We start from the raw sequence: 16,598 nt of genomic DNA, 5'->3' as shown, positions 1-16,598 counted from the left end.
TGTGCACCATATACATGCCTGGTGCTCTTGGAGGACAGAAGTGGGCAACAGATTTCCCTGGAACCAGTTACAGTTGTAAGCTGACGTGTGGCGGTTGGGAATTGAACCTGGGTCCTCTGGAAGAGTTGCCAGTGCTCTGAACCACTAAGCCATCTCTCCAGCTCCTGCACACACATCTCCTTGGATATGTTCAGCTGGGCGTTACTTTATTTCTTTCTGCAGCTGTGGAACCCTTGCCACATCAGGAAGCTAGGCTCTGTTCCTGAAGTTCAGGGGCTTCTGGGGCTACACCCTCAACATACATAGGGCTGACTTATGGTCCTGATCTATGGCCCAAAGTCATAGTAACTTGGACTACAAGGCCTTGGACCTGTTACCATCCTCACTGCCCCTTCTTCTGAGGCCCAAGATCCTGCCCAGCAAGGCCTTTCCATCAACTCACACCTACACTTACTGTGGAGGTTTGGATAAGAATGGCCTTATATTTGGGCTGGAAAGATGGCTCGGAGGTTAAGAGCTACGTGACTCTGGTCAGGAGTTAGGAGATCTTCAAACTGGTAGCTAAGCAACCTTATCTTCCTCGGGCCAGGTGTCCTGGCCATCTCTGACTGGTTGCCCAAGGGCTATGGCTTTTCCAGGAATTTGTTGACAGAACTCTGAAAGACAGAAACTCTGACCTAGTCACAAGATGGAGTTACGTTTGTGCAATTACCTGAGTCCTTCCCAGCTTGGCTGCAGGATGATCTTGAAAGGAGCTGAAGTGGGTGGACAGGTGTTGGGATGGAGAGGGTGGGGTGGGGCAAACATATTTAGCAGAGATCGGAAATCTCCACCCCAGGCAAGTCCTGACTCCGTCCTAGGAAGAAACCAAACAAAAGGGTTGATGAGAATCCAGCCACCAAGGAGGAGAAAGCGCTGGGCCAGAATCCTGCGGAAACAAAGACAAAATCCTCTTCCCCAACATAACATATAGTCTGGTTTCCATTCTAAGGATAACACATCTTTAAAGTATATAGGCCGATTGGCCAGGTGTGGTGACACACTTTAATCCCAGCACTGGGGAGGAGAGGGAGGCAGATCTTCATGAGTTTGAGGACAGCCTGATTTACAAAGAGAATTCAGGACAAATAAAGCCTGTCTCAAAAACAAAACAAAACAAATGAACAACACACACACACATACACAAATATATGTATACACACACACACATATACATACATATGCAGGCTGATTTAATTCAACAGGTTTTTTGGGTTTTTAAAAATATTTTTATTTATTTATTATTATGAATACAGTGCTCTGTCTGCATATACACCTGCATGCCAGAAAAGGACATTAGGTCACATTATAGATGGGTGTGAGCCATCATGTGGTTGCTGGGAATCGAACTCAGGACCTCTGGAAGGGCAGTCAATGCTCTTAACCTCTGAGCCTTCTCTCCAGCCCCGGTTTTTTGTTTTTTTGAGACAGGGTTTTTTGTTTTTGTTTTTTTAAATGTACAATCTGAACAGTCTATGACTGTTCTTGATAATACCTTTATCATATCCTGATAAATTCATGGACATATTAACCACACATAACTTTAATTTTCTTATTTGTCCTTCTAGCCCTATACATTGGACCCATTTTGCATTTTGTTTTTATCTGAGATAAAGTTCCAGTCCCTACAAGCTGAATATTTACCTCCTGAAGAAGCCAATCTGGATACCAAGAATTTGGTGAAAGTATTGTTACATCCTTTCCCATGTCTACTAAACGTTCAATTTCAATCCATTTGTATTTTCAGCTTAGATCTCTGATCATTTATAGCATTTTGCCAAAATATTTGTTTTCTGGTCTCTCCTGAATTTTTGTTATCTACTGAAGCTATCCTGCCCTTGATTACATCCAGAGCAGGGTTGTTTTTTAACAACAGGCGTTAGATCTTTTAATTGTTCCATGCATGAGTTTCTGATGCTGACAGGGAATGATTGAACTGAATTTGATATGGAGGACTGTGGGAGGCCCTCCAGGGCATTTGCTCATGTCAAAAGGTTACCTTGCCTATCCCTTGTTGATCTGCAGTCACTGGTCCAGTGCCGGCCTTTGCCACGCCTTCTGCAAACCCCAGTAGACTGACCCAGGCCTTCTTTTTAAATTACTTGTAGAAAAAAACGTTGCCTTTATAAATCAGCATATTCACCTACTAAGTGATCTTGGAAAATATCAATACCTCTGGCCTGATTTCATTGTTCTATGGCCCTAGCTACCTCTTTCTGCCATGATTGCTGTTGTAACTAAGGACCAGGTTCCAATATTGCTATTGCCAAATCTTTCTAGTCTTGGAGGATAATCCCGTTCTTGAGTTGCCCATAAGTTTAATATCTGCTTCATATAGGATGAATGCATATCATAGGAAGCAATCACTTTCTTTATTTTATTTTTTTGTTTGAGGATTTCTCTGTGTAGCCTTGGCTGTCCTGGACTCCCTTTGTAGACCAGTCTGGCCTTGAACTCACAGCAATCCACCTGCCTCTGGCTTCTAAGTGCTGGGATTAAAAGCATGCGCCACTATTCCTGGCTTCTTTTCTTTTTTTTTTAAGTTGTAAAAGCAGGGTTTCTTTATGCAGTGGTGTGGTAGGCTCTTGTATAAAATCCTCTGTGTGTCTGAGTATATTTTGTAGGTCTTTCTGAGGCTTATCTAAATTCCTCTGTCTGTGCCTGAGGATTTTATTTAAAGCCTTTTTTTTTTTTGAGACAGGGTCTATCTGTGTAGCCTTGGCTGTCCTAGACTCACTTTGTAGACCAGGCCAGGCTCAAACTCACAACAATCTGCCTGCCTCTACTCCCAAGTGCTGAGATTAAAGGTATGCACCACCACACCCGGCTTTTAAAGCTATCTTTTTAAAAAGATTTTATGCCTTTAATTCCAGAACTCGGAAGACAGAGGCAGGCAGATAGCTGTAAACTCAAGGCCAGCCTGGTCTACAAAGCAAGTCTAGGGGGCTGGAGAGATGGCTCAGAGGTTAAGAGCACTGGCGGCTCTTCCAAAGTTCATGAGTTCAATTCCCAGGAACCATATGGTGGCTCACACCCATCTAGAATGAGATCTGGTATTTGGTATGCTCTTCCAGAGGTCCTGAGTTCAATTCCCAGCAACCACATGGTGACTCACAACCACCTATAATGTGATCTGATGCCCTCTTCTGACCTGCAGATGTGTATGCAGGCAGAGCACTGTATACATAATTAAAAAAAAAAAAAGAGTTCTTTAGACGGGCGTGGTGGCCCACGCCTTTAATCCCAGCACTCGGGAGGCAGAGGCAGGGGGATCGCTGTGAGTTCGAGGCCAGCCTGGTCTACAAAGCAAGTTCCAGGACAGCCAGGCTGTTACACAGAGCAACTCTGTCTCAAAATAAATAAATAAATAAATAAATAACAAAACAAAAATAAAAACAAACACACAAAAATACTTGGGCCAGTGAAATGGCTCAGCAGGTAGAAGTGTCTGCCATGAACTTCTGTCTGACACACACTCAAAACAGTAAAAATTAAAACAATCAGTACAGTGGAAAATAACCGTACCAAAGGCTGGCTACAGATTTGCTTAATTTCCTGTAAAAATTCCATACAATTCTTCACAGAAATAGAAAAAAGAATATTAGAATTCATAAGCAAACACTGAAGGCACTGGATAGCTAAAACAAAGAATAATGCAGGGGGAAGACCATGCCTGTCTAGTTTGCTCTTTGTTAGCCAAAAGTAACTCAGGAGGAAAGGGTTTATTTGACTTATGCTTTCATTGCACGGTGTCACTGAGGTCAGTCAGGACAGGCCCTGAGGCAGGAACCTGGAGCAGGAATTGAAGCAGAAGCCATGGTGGAGGACCGCATACTTGCTTGCTCCCTTCGCCTTGCTCAGCTGCCTTCCTTATATACCCCAGTCTACCTGCTGACTTAGTTAGCCAGGCTGGTTCAAAATCCTGCAGTTGGCCTGGCGTGGTGCTGCACGCCTTTAATCCCAGCACTTGGGAAGCAGAGGCAGGGGGATCACTGTGAGTTTGAAGCCAGCCTGGTCTACAAAGAGAGTCCAGGAGAGCCAGGGCTACACAGAGAGACCCTGTCTCAAAAAAACAAAAACAAAATCCTGGACTGAGAAGTTTAATTTTGACATATTTAAACATAGCAAAACTTGGGGGAAAGTTTACTCGTGACAATTATCACAGCAAAGCTTAAGACAGGGCTGCGTTGAAACTCTCTTGCAAAGCACATGGCTTTTGCAGAGTACCCGTGACCTCGTCTACAAGATGGGTTCTGGGACTGGAGAGATGGCCCACAGGATAAGAGCACTGACTGCTCTTCCAGAGGTCCTGAGTTCAATTCCCAGCAACCACATGGTAGCTCACAACCATCTATAATGTGATCTGATGCCCTCTTCTGGCCTGCAGGTGTACATGCAGGCAGAGCACTGTATACATAATAATAAATAAATCAATCTTAAAAAAAAAAGAAAAGGGGGCTGGAGAGATGGCTCAGTGGTTAAGAGCACTGTCTACTTTTCCAGAGGTCCTGAGTTCAATTCCCATCAACCACATGGTGGCTCACAACTATCTATAATGTGATCTGATGCCCTCCTCTGCCTGAAGATGTACATGCAGGCAGAGCACTGTATACATAAATAATAAATAAATATATCTTTAAAAAAAAAAAAAAGAGAGAGAGAGAATGGGTCCTATGGATTGCTCAGGATGGGGGCCAAGGAGGAAGGGTTCGATACAAGCCTAAGGGTGGAGTCTATTGACTGAGATACAATGCTCAGGATAAGAGCCAGAGGGAGAAGGATTTGTAATAACCGTAATAGCAAACTCTTTTGCATGGGACCTCATTCATGAGGATGAGTTCTACTGACTAAGAGGAGTCTGAGGGATTCTGGTGAGGGATGGCTCCACAGAACAGCAAAAGATCACCAACTACTGACTAACATCCGCTCCGGCCTTCTAGGTGAGCTGGTGTCAGTTTCACTGGTGCTTATGTGTGAACACATGGACCTGTGCTCTCCTGCAACCGGCCCTGGCAAAGAACCATCCACAGTGTGCTAGGTCCTCCTACATCAGTCAGCAACTAAAAAAATACCTCACCAACGTGCCCAGGAGAAGGACCACTGAAGGAAATTCACCCACTGAGGTGATACAACTCCCAGGTATATCAACCTGACAAGTGAAGCTATGATACTATCTGACTTCAGAGCCATTTTAACAAAAACACTGTGTGATGGCACCTGTGGGGCTGAGGAGCTGGGGACCAGGGGGAGCGAGGAAGAGATCCAGCATGGAGTAAGAATGGGTCGAGGCATGTCCAAACCCAGGAAATCTTGTCCTGAGATCCACAGGAGTAAGGTAGTTCCCCCTGCTCCAGGCCTGTGTGTCCCCGTGCACATAGCCCTGCATGCTCCGTCCCTCCCAGAGGAGGTCATGTAGCCTGGTAGCCAGGTTATACTTCCTCTCCCTTTGTAAGGCCATGTCCAGCAGCACCTGGAATTCCTCTTTATGCAAATGAGGCATCCCCTGAGCCCTGGCCCAGGCCAATAATGTATACTCACCTTGAAAGACTCTACCCACCTCCCCAAAAGGTTTAAGTAGCCTTTGTTCCCCCAATTAAACGAGCTGTCTCGTTGAAGCTGTCTCCCGAGAGTCTGTTCTTCTCATAGCAGCCTGATGTCCCTTCTAATCTTGGCTGTTTCCCACCTTACTTCTGCACTCGGGATAGGCTGGTTGCAATCCAGGCAGGGCACTGAGACTGCCAGGACTGCTGTGCAGGAAGAAGGTGAGTGATTTCCCCCCACATTGCCGCCCCATGACAAGGGCTGGCAGTCTGGTTTTCCTTATCTCTCTGACTTTTGGTTTATGCCCTTGAGAGGGACTAGGTACCGTGAAGGGGCAACTAACTAGCACCTTCTGGCCAAGGCTGCTCATCTCTACAGTACTCTGCAGAATCTCTTTGATCTCCTGAAGAGAGATAAACCCCCCTCCTCCTCAAGAGCTCTCTCTTCTGAGGCAGTTGAGGCTTTAACCACCATTAATGCAGCCTTAAAAGACTTGGCACTTGCTAGGTATAATCCAACAATGCCCATACAGCTTCTTAATTTCACTCTTCTCCTACTCTCGGGAACGCTGTATCAGCCCCAGGGAGTGCTGGAATGGCTCCACACCCTGGTGGGCGGTGCTCCTAGAAATGTTTTTTTTTTTTTTAAGATTTATTGATTTATTATGTATATGAATGCTCTGTCTACATATAAACCTGTAGGTCAGAAGAGGGCACCAGATCTCATTGTAGATGGTTATGAGCTACCATGTGGTTGCTGGGAATTGAACTCAGGACCTCAGAAAGAGCAGGCAGTGCTCTCAACTGCTAAGCCATCTCTCCAGCTAGCTCCTAGAATTCTTACTAAGATTGATGCACTCTCTGTTATGATTAGAAATGTCAGGGATAGAGCCTTGCAAACCTTAGGATAAGAACCTGGTATGTTCGTTACCCCCTTTTCTCTCTCCAACACTAAGTGGCTCCTCAAAAATCACTTCAGCTTTGCCATTAGCTTAATTGGATTCCTAGGACAAATTGATAAACACCATCCTAATGAAAGATGGGTTTCTGCCCTACCTCTGTTGTGGCTAACGCCCTTCTGACTCTTTGCAAAGAAGCCCCTCACTGAGGCCTCCTCAGTAGAGAGAGAAGCCACAGCAATAATAAACTTTTCCCTCCAGGGACGACCCCTCCCCCCCCCCACCCCCATTATCCGGTCGACAGAGTAGGAATGTAAGGAATTGTGTGCTATTTCTTTAGCCCTCAAATAAGTCAATGGGCCCTTTACTGTTTTCTCAGACAGTGTATATGCTGTTAATTTGCTTCCCTGGTTATCAAGATCCTTTGCCAAACTAGATGCCAACCCACTATCCCCTCTGCTAGTTCATGTCTCCCTCTCTGACAGGAAAGAGCCACTCCCCTCTACACCCAGCATGTCAGCTCTCACAGTCCCCTTCCAGGTCGCATATCTAAGGGACTGCCTTTACAGGAGCGTTCTCAGTCTACACAGAGCAAGTTGGTCAGTTCTGTTCACACATACACACCAATATAAACGGGCTCCGTGCCTGGTTCCCCCTCCGCCCCCCAACAGCCCTCTCGTTCAACATCAGAGGATAATAAAAGCAGACTCCTGTTGTGCACCCCTTATTACTATGCCAGTTTTACACACTCTGGGCACTAATTCCCCTGAAGCCTACAAATCTGACGCGCTCTAGTAGAGTGTTGTCACCCACATCCCCCAATTCAGCCACCAAAAATATGTCTTTGTTATAGTGAACACACACTCACACTTCCTTTGGGCTACAGCCCAAATGGAGGAAAGCTCCTTCGCCATCATGGGCATTCCTCCACAGAAGCAAACTGATGGCGGCCCTGCTTTTACTAGCTCCCAATGGGAGATTGCCCATCCTACAGGCACTCCTTTCAATTCCCAGAGCCAAGGAATCATAAACAAACAACACACACAAACACACACATACAACAAACTCTAAAGTCCCAACTTAAAAAAAAAACCAAAACACAAAATACAATTGCCCGCCTCCCAACATACAATTAGCAATGGCTCTAGACACTCTAAATATATTTAATATTTACAAAGGCTCCAAACATCCTCCTCTCCCTCCACTGGCACACACCAGGAGTAACTCCTCCCATCCTGGTAAGATGAGATAAGGGTGATTTCTTAGGTGGAATACGGAAGAGACCCAACCCTCTCCTCACAACAGGAAGTGGTTTTGTGTCATTCTGCAGGACCTGCCCAAGGCTATTTGGGTCCCAGCCAGAAATGTCCCACCAACCAAGAAGATGTACTGTCTCTCACTGATAGGTCAAGGACTAAGGAGGTGAAGGAGATACCATACCCAATAGGGGCAACAAGATCCCTAGAAGGACATCTGTGACCTGGTTGGTGGCCACTGTCCAGAACATGTGACCCCACTGGCCTCTCTTGTCTCCATTTTTTTGTTTTGGTTTTTCGAGACAGGGTTTCTCTGTGTAGCCTTGGCCATCCTGGACTCACTTTGTAGACCAGGCTGGCCTCGAACTCACAGCGATCCGCCTGCCTCTGCCTCCCGAGTGCTGGGATTAAAGGCGTGCGCCACCACGCCCGGCGTCTTCTCCATTCTTGTGGTTTTCTTTGTTATTCTCCATTCTAACTCTGCTAAGGCCTAGCTCCTCCGTAGCCCTCCTGGTACCCACTGTTGGCCTTCCTGATGGGGCGGGGATGGGGGGTGGGGAAGGTATTCAAGAAAGGGAAGGGTACCCTGAGACACAGGAGCCAAGAACCACACAGCTCTGGGAGGAGGCCTCCTCAGCAGAGGCGTTGCAGTTCCCAGGGGTGGGTTACCCCAGTCCCTGATGAGCTGAGGAGCTTAAGCTCCACTCCTTGGCTTCTTCTTTCTTCCTGCGCTTCTCCTTCAGATGAGGGGGAGTCATACCAGGCAGTAAATCTCTTCAAAGAGATTTATTGGCCAGGCATGGTGGTGCAAGCCTTTGATTCCAACACTCGGGAGGAAGAGGCAGGCAGATTGTTGTGAGTTCGAGGCCAGCCTGGTCTACAAAGTAAGTCCAGGACAGCCAGGGCTACACAGAGAAACTTTGTCTCTAAAAAACAAACAAACAAGCCAAACAAACAAACAAACAAACAAAAACAGAAGCCAAGAGGGTGGGGGGGTGGGGGGGGGGCAGGGAGAGGGTCCCGGGAGCCCGGCAGGGGTAGAGATTTATTGAAGGGATGAATCCAGGAGAGGAGTGACAACCCAGGAGTGGCTGCCTCTGTTCCCAGGAGACAGCAGGGAACTGGGCAAACACAGCCTTTATATAGGGGGCAGAGCTTTTTGGTGCAGAGATTTCCAGCATGGGGATTGCTCGGGTTTCAAGTCTTGAGCTTAAGGGAAATTTAGGCATTGGTGGGTCTTTGTTCAGCCTTTTCACTTAAAATTAGCATAAATCTGAGATAGGCTCCCACTGAGGGACTGGGGATGGCCCTTATGACAGTCAGAGGCTGGAACTGCCAGTTTGACTGTTAGAGAGGTGTGGGGCAGGAGCCTATTAACTCATGCCCTAAGGGCTTTACATAGACTTGAACTCTAAACAAAACAACTTTCCTTAACTAAGCTAAGAACTTATACTAAGGAGTCAGATTTCTAATTTTGGTCCCTAGATAGCCATGTCAGACCACTTAAAGCTCCCTGTCTCGGAGGAATGGCTAGTTTATAGTACACTGTTGCCACAAAGATGTCACTGCTGGAATTCACCGCCTAGCTCCAGTTAAACCAGGTGCCCTCCTCCTGAGGCCTCAGGTGCTGCTGCTTTCTCCAGGGCTTCAGCTTCTAAGTTTGGCCAAGGGTCTGATCTCAGGTCCCAGGGCTGTGGAGATTTAACCATAGCCACCCTGGAGTCCTGAGGTGTTGCTGTCCGGAGGTGTAAAGAGGCCTGAAGATCTGAGCACCCCTTTCCGGGATCATAGTTGTGGCACCCAGGGGAGCCAAAGAGCTGAAAAGGGGTACCCAGGGAAAGATGCAGTGGGAGCCCAGAGGGAAAATGTGAAGGTGCCCAGCCTGGCTGCTGGAGCTCCTCAGCAGGGCCCTACACTCTCCTGCAAAGTATGCAAAGTAAACAAAGGTAGTCTACCAGAGAACGCCAACACCCACCACTGGAGATTTTTTTTTTGTTAGAGAAACCTATGTGTGGTGGCCCATGCCTTTAACGCCAGCAGAAGCAGGCAGATCCTGTGAGTTTGAGGCCAGCCTGGTGTACAAAGTTCTAGGACAGCCAGGGCTACACAGAGAAACCCTGTCTTGGAAAAAACAAAGCAAATGGGCTGGAGAGATGGCTCAGAAGTTAAGAACACTGCCTGCTCTTCCAAAGGTCCTGAGTTCGATTCCCAGCAACCACATACATGGTGGCTCACAACCATCTACAATGAGACCTGGTGCCCTCTTCTGGTGTGCAGGTGTGTGTGCAGGCAAAACACTGTATACTTAATAAATAAATAAGTCTTTAAAAAAGAAAAAAAGAAAAACAAGAAAGAAAGAGAAACCTATTACAACACAACAAAGTTATAGGAACAGGGGGTCGCCCTCCAAAAGGATGCCAGGAGCCTTTGATAATCCCAATATGCCCAGACTCTCTTGGCCTTGAGCAAGCAACTAGGGACAAATCCTGACTCTAAGACCTTGCCACCTGTGGGCCTGACGGTATCGGAATTACAGAATAGAAGTGGCCAGATCTGATATACTCAAAGCTCCAACCAAACCTCCAGAGTTAGATATCCCAGACCCCTGGGACGAACGTTGGAGGATGGGAGTAGCTGGCATGTTTTACTGGATAGCTCACTGCTGATGGTCACATTTCTTGGCAACTTATTCTGGCTCCACAACCAGCTGTCATCTAGCTACGCTTTGTGGACCAGGAAATCAAAGTCACCAAGGAGGCCCGAGCCACTCTTTCCTGGTTACAATGCATGCAGTGCACGGCTGACCTCCTCCTGCTAACAACGCACCCAACCCCTCCCAGTGCTTTTTCCTGGCAACTGTTGGCAGCTGTTCCCATTAACCCCTGGCTTCATGAACTCTGTGGGCCCTCACCCACATGAAAGGTACATAATAATCCTTTTCTTAATCTATCCTTCCCCAAGCCTTCCCCTTCTTCCAGGTCCCATCCTGCATAGCATATTCCCATAACACCACACTCACCAAGCTAATATGTGTTAACTAGCCCCCTCCCCCGCCTTCTTCTCAAAGGGAAGAGTGTTAGGATTCTGCCCCAGTCTGCCTACCTGTGATGTCATTGCCTACCTGCCACTGGGCATGGCCCTGCCCAGTATATAAAAGGACAGGCAGACCTACCTCACCTCTCTTACCTCGTCTCTCCCTCCTCCTCTCTCTTCCTCTGTCTCTTTCTCTCTTTTTGGGGGGCCCCCCTTCCTTCTCTCATGTAATAAACCTCTCAATATTATATCTGTTGCCTGGCATCTTTTTTTTTTTTCTTTTCTTTTTTTAAATTTTATTTTATTAATTTATTCTTTTTTTTAAAGATATATTTATTTGTCATATATACACAGTGTTTTGCCTACATGTACAGCAGAAGAGGGCACCAGATCTTATTATAAATGGTTGTGAGCCATCATGTGGTTTCTGGGAATTGAACTCAGGACCTTTGGAAGAGCAGGCAGCGCTCTTACCCTCTGAGCCATTTCTCCAGTCCCTAATTTATTCTTATTACATCTCAATGGTTATCCCATCCCTTGTATCCTCCCATTCCTCTCTCCCTCCCATTTTCCCCTTACTCCCCTCCCCTATGACTGTGACTGAGGGGGACTTCCTCCCCCTTTATATGCTCATAGGGTATCAAGTCTCTTCTTGGTGGCATCTTATTTTTTAATCATTAAAAATAACATCATCGGCCGGGCGTGGTGGCGCACACCTTTAATCCTAGCACTCGGGAGGCAGAGGCAGGTGGATCGCTGTGAGTTCGAGGCCAGCCTGGTCTACAAAGTGAGTCCAGGATGGCCAAGGCTACACAGAGAAACCCTGTCTCAAAAAACCAAAATAAATAAATAAATAAATAAAATAAAATAAATAAATAAAATAACATCATCAGTCCATGCGCTAACTCTTCCCTCCAAGGTATTTGCACTCCCCTCGTCCACCCTGTAATGATTACCCCATAGGTTTGAAGAAATTACCTGGCAGTTAGGAGGGAGCCAGGAAAAGAGAGGTCTTCATCCCCCTGCATGTCAGATTTGACCTGACAGCAGAGGCCGCTGGGACAGCCCTGGCACAGACACAACACCTGGCTGATGACTTCCAGGACAAGCTTGGACAGCCTCAAGTGCTCCCAGTGGCAGATAACCTTCCTCACAGGGGTTGCCTTACAAATCAGGAGAGCTCTCAACCTGCTGAGAGCTGATAAGAGAGAGCAGTTTGTGTTGTACTGGGGGAGGAATGCTGTTTCTATGTTAGTGAACCTGGGCAAGTAGAACAAACCACACAGGTACTTATGGATCTCTGGTGAAATCTCTGAACCCTCTATGACCCCCACCCCTACCCCTGTACCTCCATGCCATGGCACTCAAACCCTCTGGTAACATGGCTTCTTCCCCTACTTCGCCCCATCCTGGCCATTGGGACATTTCCTCATTTGGCGTCCCCCTTTCCATTTCATCCAATTTCTAAAACACCAAGTAAGCAATATTGCCAAAGTCACTGCCAACAGGTTCTGGATCAGTACCAAGCCACTCCCAACCTAGAGGCTGATGGTTATGATGAAACCCTCCCTTTATAAAACAAAAAGGGGGAGATGTGGGGCTGGGAGCCAGCCTGAAGTAAAAATGGGGTCAAGGAGTGTCCAAACCCTGGAAATCTTGTCCTAAGATCAGCAGGAGTAGGATTGCTCCCCACCCCACCCCACCCCCCACCCTTGTCCCAGGGTCCACATAGCACTGTGACAGCAACTTTGTCCCCCTCCCCCCATGAGGTCATGAAGCCTGGTGGCCAGGATAAACTTCCTCTCCCCTTATAAGGTCATGTCCCCCAGCACTTGGAATTCCTTATGCAAATGAGGCTTCCCCAGTGCTCTGGCCCTGGCCAATAAGGTACATTCACCCGGAAAGCCCTTCCCCCTAAAGGTTTACGTAGCCTTTGTTTCCCCCCTCCCCCATTAAATGAGCTTTTCACTGAAGATTTCTCCTAGAGTCTGTTCTCTTTGCTCTCACAGCCACCTCCTGTCTCTGCCAACCCTGGCTGTTCCCACCTCCGTTCCCCTCTCAGGAGCCACAGGCATCCACGGCAGGCTGAGAGTGCCCAGATGGGTGGAGAAGTGGAGCTTGAATGGCAGGCAGGAATGCAGAAATGCAAATCAGTCAAACCCGACAGAGGGTGCTCACATAAACCCACACAGCCACAGCCAACTGACAATTTTCACAGGTGCCAGAAACACACACTGTAGAAAAGCCCTTGGAATAAATAAATAAATTTTTAAAAAAGGGGCGGGGGGAGAGAAATGGGATATCCATGTGTAAAAGAATGAGCACTCTAGTTCAACAAAAGGTGGAGAGAGTGTGGCCAGAGACAGTGCTGAGACAGAGACAGACTCTGAGACAGTGCTGTGGGGATGTGAATGATGCAGCCGCTATCAAAGTCAGTGTGGCACAAAGCAAAACAACAAAACCCCTTAGCAATAGGCAAGGCGTAGTAGTAGCACATGGTCATAATCCCAGCACTTGGTAGGCAGAGGCAGAAGGATCTCTGTGGTTAGGAGGCCGGCCTGACCTTCATAGTGAGTTCTAGACCAGTAAGAGCTATATTGTGAGAGCCTACCTCAAAAACAAACAAACAAAAAGCTTTTAACAATAAGGCACTGAAATGGCTTAACACGAAAAGGTGGAAGGAGACAAGTAGCTACACACAGTTGTCTTCTTTCTTTTTTATTATTATTTTTTAAACAAAGATTTGTTTATGTATTTTATGTTCATGGGTACTTTGTCTGCTTGTACATGTGCACAACAGAGGGTAGCATCAGATGTTGTGAGCTGTCATATGGGTGTTGGAAATTGAACTCAGGACCTTCCCAAGGGCAGTGAGTACTCTTAACCACTGAGTCATCTTTCCAGCCTACAGTTTTCTTCTTGTCCTGTGATTGCCACAAATGCACATGGACAGACAGACAGATAGACACACACATATGCGTGCGCGCGCACGCGCGCACACACACACTCCCAGGTTGTTCTCTATTGGAACTCCTGGGGCTCCCAAAAGAATGCAGAACACTGTCATTGCTGTATATTACCCACCAGAACTAGATGGTAAACCTTATTATTGTTGAAGATGCTACACAATTTGGTTGCAAGATATGGAAAAATCAAGTGAGAGCTAAGCAGAAAGCTTCCTCCCTGATGCCTAATTCTCACAGTCCTGGTAGGTGTGTGCAAGCTGCTGGGCTGCACCAACAGTCTTGCTCAGCTGTGGACCTGCGTGCTAAAGCAGGCTACTGTCTGGCCAGGGGCATGTGCTCACCGGTGCAATTGTGGCATGAGTGTTTGGGGAGCGACTGACTGTTTCTTACTGGATTTAAGGCCCACTCCAGCAACATGTAATTTACGTCTGGTACTGTAAACCTGCTTGAAAGCCCTAATGGGTAATCTACTGCTCCTGGTTTGCTAAGTGGACATGGCATGTCTGTGTCAAATTACCTTCTAAATATATTTACTCCCGTACACTAGTACTGATGCCAGCTTTAGTCAAAGAAGCTTGGTTTTTTTCAGTGGTCAACACTTACTGCAGATAATCACAACTGGCCAAGTGCTGACAGTAAGTGACTGTTAAATACTGAGCCCTAAACATTTGTATTACTCTTCCAAGGTTCCAGAACACCAGGAAAGAGGGGGCAGAAAGCATGAAGGACCTCAAGTGTTATGATGTTGAACACTAGCAGCTAACAACAAGATGTTGCAAGGTAAAAAAATTGTTTTTATGGCTGGCCCAAATTTACAGTCTCCTCAACAGTAGAATGAAGCAGCCTGCGCTGAGAGCAAGAAGGCCTTTTATAACAAGCAAGCAAGTGATTATAAAATCAGAATTCTGCAGTTATTTTTATGAGCATGGGAAAGGTTAATGTTGTGAATTTATAGTCAGAGAGTTACTGGCATTACCATGAAACATTTTATGATCAGTCAAATTTTGAAACATATGAAACAATGGAAAAATGTATATGTAAATCACAAGGTTATAAAAGAAACTAAGTAAAAAGCAAAACAACAACAATAAAAAAAGCAAAAAAAAACCATAAAACAAGTTGACCTTCAGCTTGGGACATGATTAGAAAAAAAAAAGACACAATAAGAAGCAAATATAGAAATAAATCAAATTCTAAATTATGTTTAACTAGGAAAAGAAAGAAAATATGCAGTCAGCAGCCTTTAACATTGGTCATAGGAGAAGCCCCTGGGAGATGGAGGCATGAGGGTCAGGAGTTCAGGGTCATTCTTAGCATCCTCTAGGACAGCAAGTGGGAGGCTAGCCTGGGCTGCACTCAGTCTCAGAAAACAAAGCTAGCAGGCATCATCATTATCACTGGGCTCAAGAATGGGGTGGATGTTTTGGAATGGTCTCTTCTGAGCACACCACTGTATCTTATAAATTCTCAGCAGCTGTGGCCATAAAAGTTTGTCCACGCTCCATCCCAGAAGCGGGTGGGGCTGATAAGGTGCCACCTCCTTCCACATCATTCATGGACCATTAATGGTTGCTGAGAGACTTTCTTCAGAACTGTTCCACTGTTAAGTTGTTGTTATAAACTACCCCTCGCGGGGCGTGGTGGCGCACGCCTGTAATCCCAGCACTCGGGAGGCAGAGGCTGGCGGATCGCTGTGAGTTCGAGGCCAGCCTGGTCTACAAAGTGAGTCCAGGACAGCCAAGGCTACACAGAGAGACCCTGTCTCGAAAAAACAAAAAAACAAAAAAACAAAATAAACTACCCCTCATTGGTGCCTTAATTAAATTCACTGTTTCACAGAGAGGAAGGAAGAAAAGAAAGACAAATATAAACAAACCACACTAATATAAAGTAAATGTTGGAAAGGGTCTGAGAAATTAGAATTCTTTTGCAGTTAAGGTTGACAACATGCCTTGATGGACATGGGGGAACAGATTTGGGTTAACCTGTTTTTTCCTGCGATTTCTACCCTCCAGAGAGACTCTAATGTCTTTTTCTGAATCTTGAACTTTATACTTGAACTCCCTACTACTTGGGAACCAGAGTGTCCGAAGTCGGGCTCCCTGGGATGAACTGCATCTATAATGTGGGGCAGTTCCTGGGAAACTGAACTTCACAGCTTGAAACTTCCCCCAAATCATCTCAACCTGGGGTGCTGAGAGCCTCGGGGTGGACAGAAGGCATTTCTGGAGCAGCTTTTCTCTTTGATTCTCCTGAGACGTGATACATATTAATGGAATTGTGGATGGCATTTGGATAGATCTGGAAGATTATAAAGGCTTGTCTCTGGGATGGTGTTTGGACTGTGCTCTCTCTGCCTCTCCCCCTTGGGATATGTTGATTCAGGAAGTACTGGTGTGTTGGTGTTCTAATGGATGTGTTAGGAAGGACCCTGGTGGGGCTGAGACAACTTCCTGGGTTTGATTCTGGCACCACGTAAATGGGATGTGGGGGTGCGAGTCTGTAATTCCAGAGCCTAGAAGGCTCATAAGAAGTTCAAGGTCATCCTCAGTTACATAGTGAGTTTTAGAGCAGCCTGAGATACCTGAAGCCTTGCCTAAAAACTACTTAATAATGTCAAAGGGCTGGAGTTGTGGCTCAGTGATAGTGCAATTGCCTGGCATATATATACAGTCTAGATTTGATTTTCTTTTTTAATGGCCTGATGGCGTTGTGGACCACCTCCTAAGGAGGCAGAAGCAGAAGGCCATTTGAAAGCGGTGTGACTTACATAAGTAGACCCTCACCTCAAAACGAACACACATGAACCACAAATGAAACTTAGAAATGTAGAAATGCTTTGGGAAAATGTCAAGTGGAATCAGG

The sequence above is a fragment of the Acomys russatus genome, chromosome 24 (genome assembly GCF_903995435.1).
Source record: "Acomys russatus chromosome 24, mAcoRus1.1, whole genome shotgun sequence".
NCBI classification, from domain to species: Eukaryota; Metazoa; Chordata; class Mammalia; order Rodentia; family Muridae; genus Acomys; species Acomys russatus.
Note: the sequence above shows the minus strand (reverse complement) of the source record.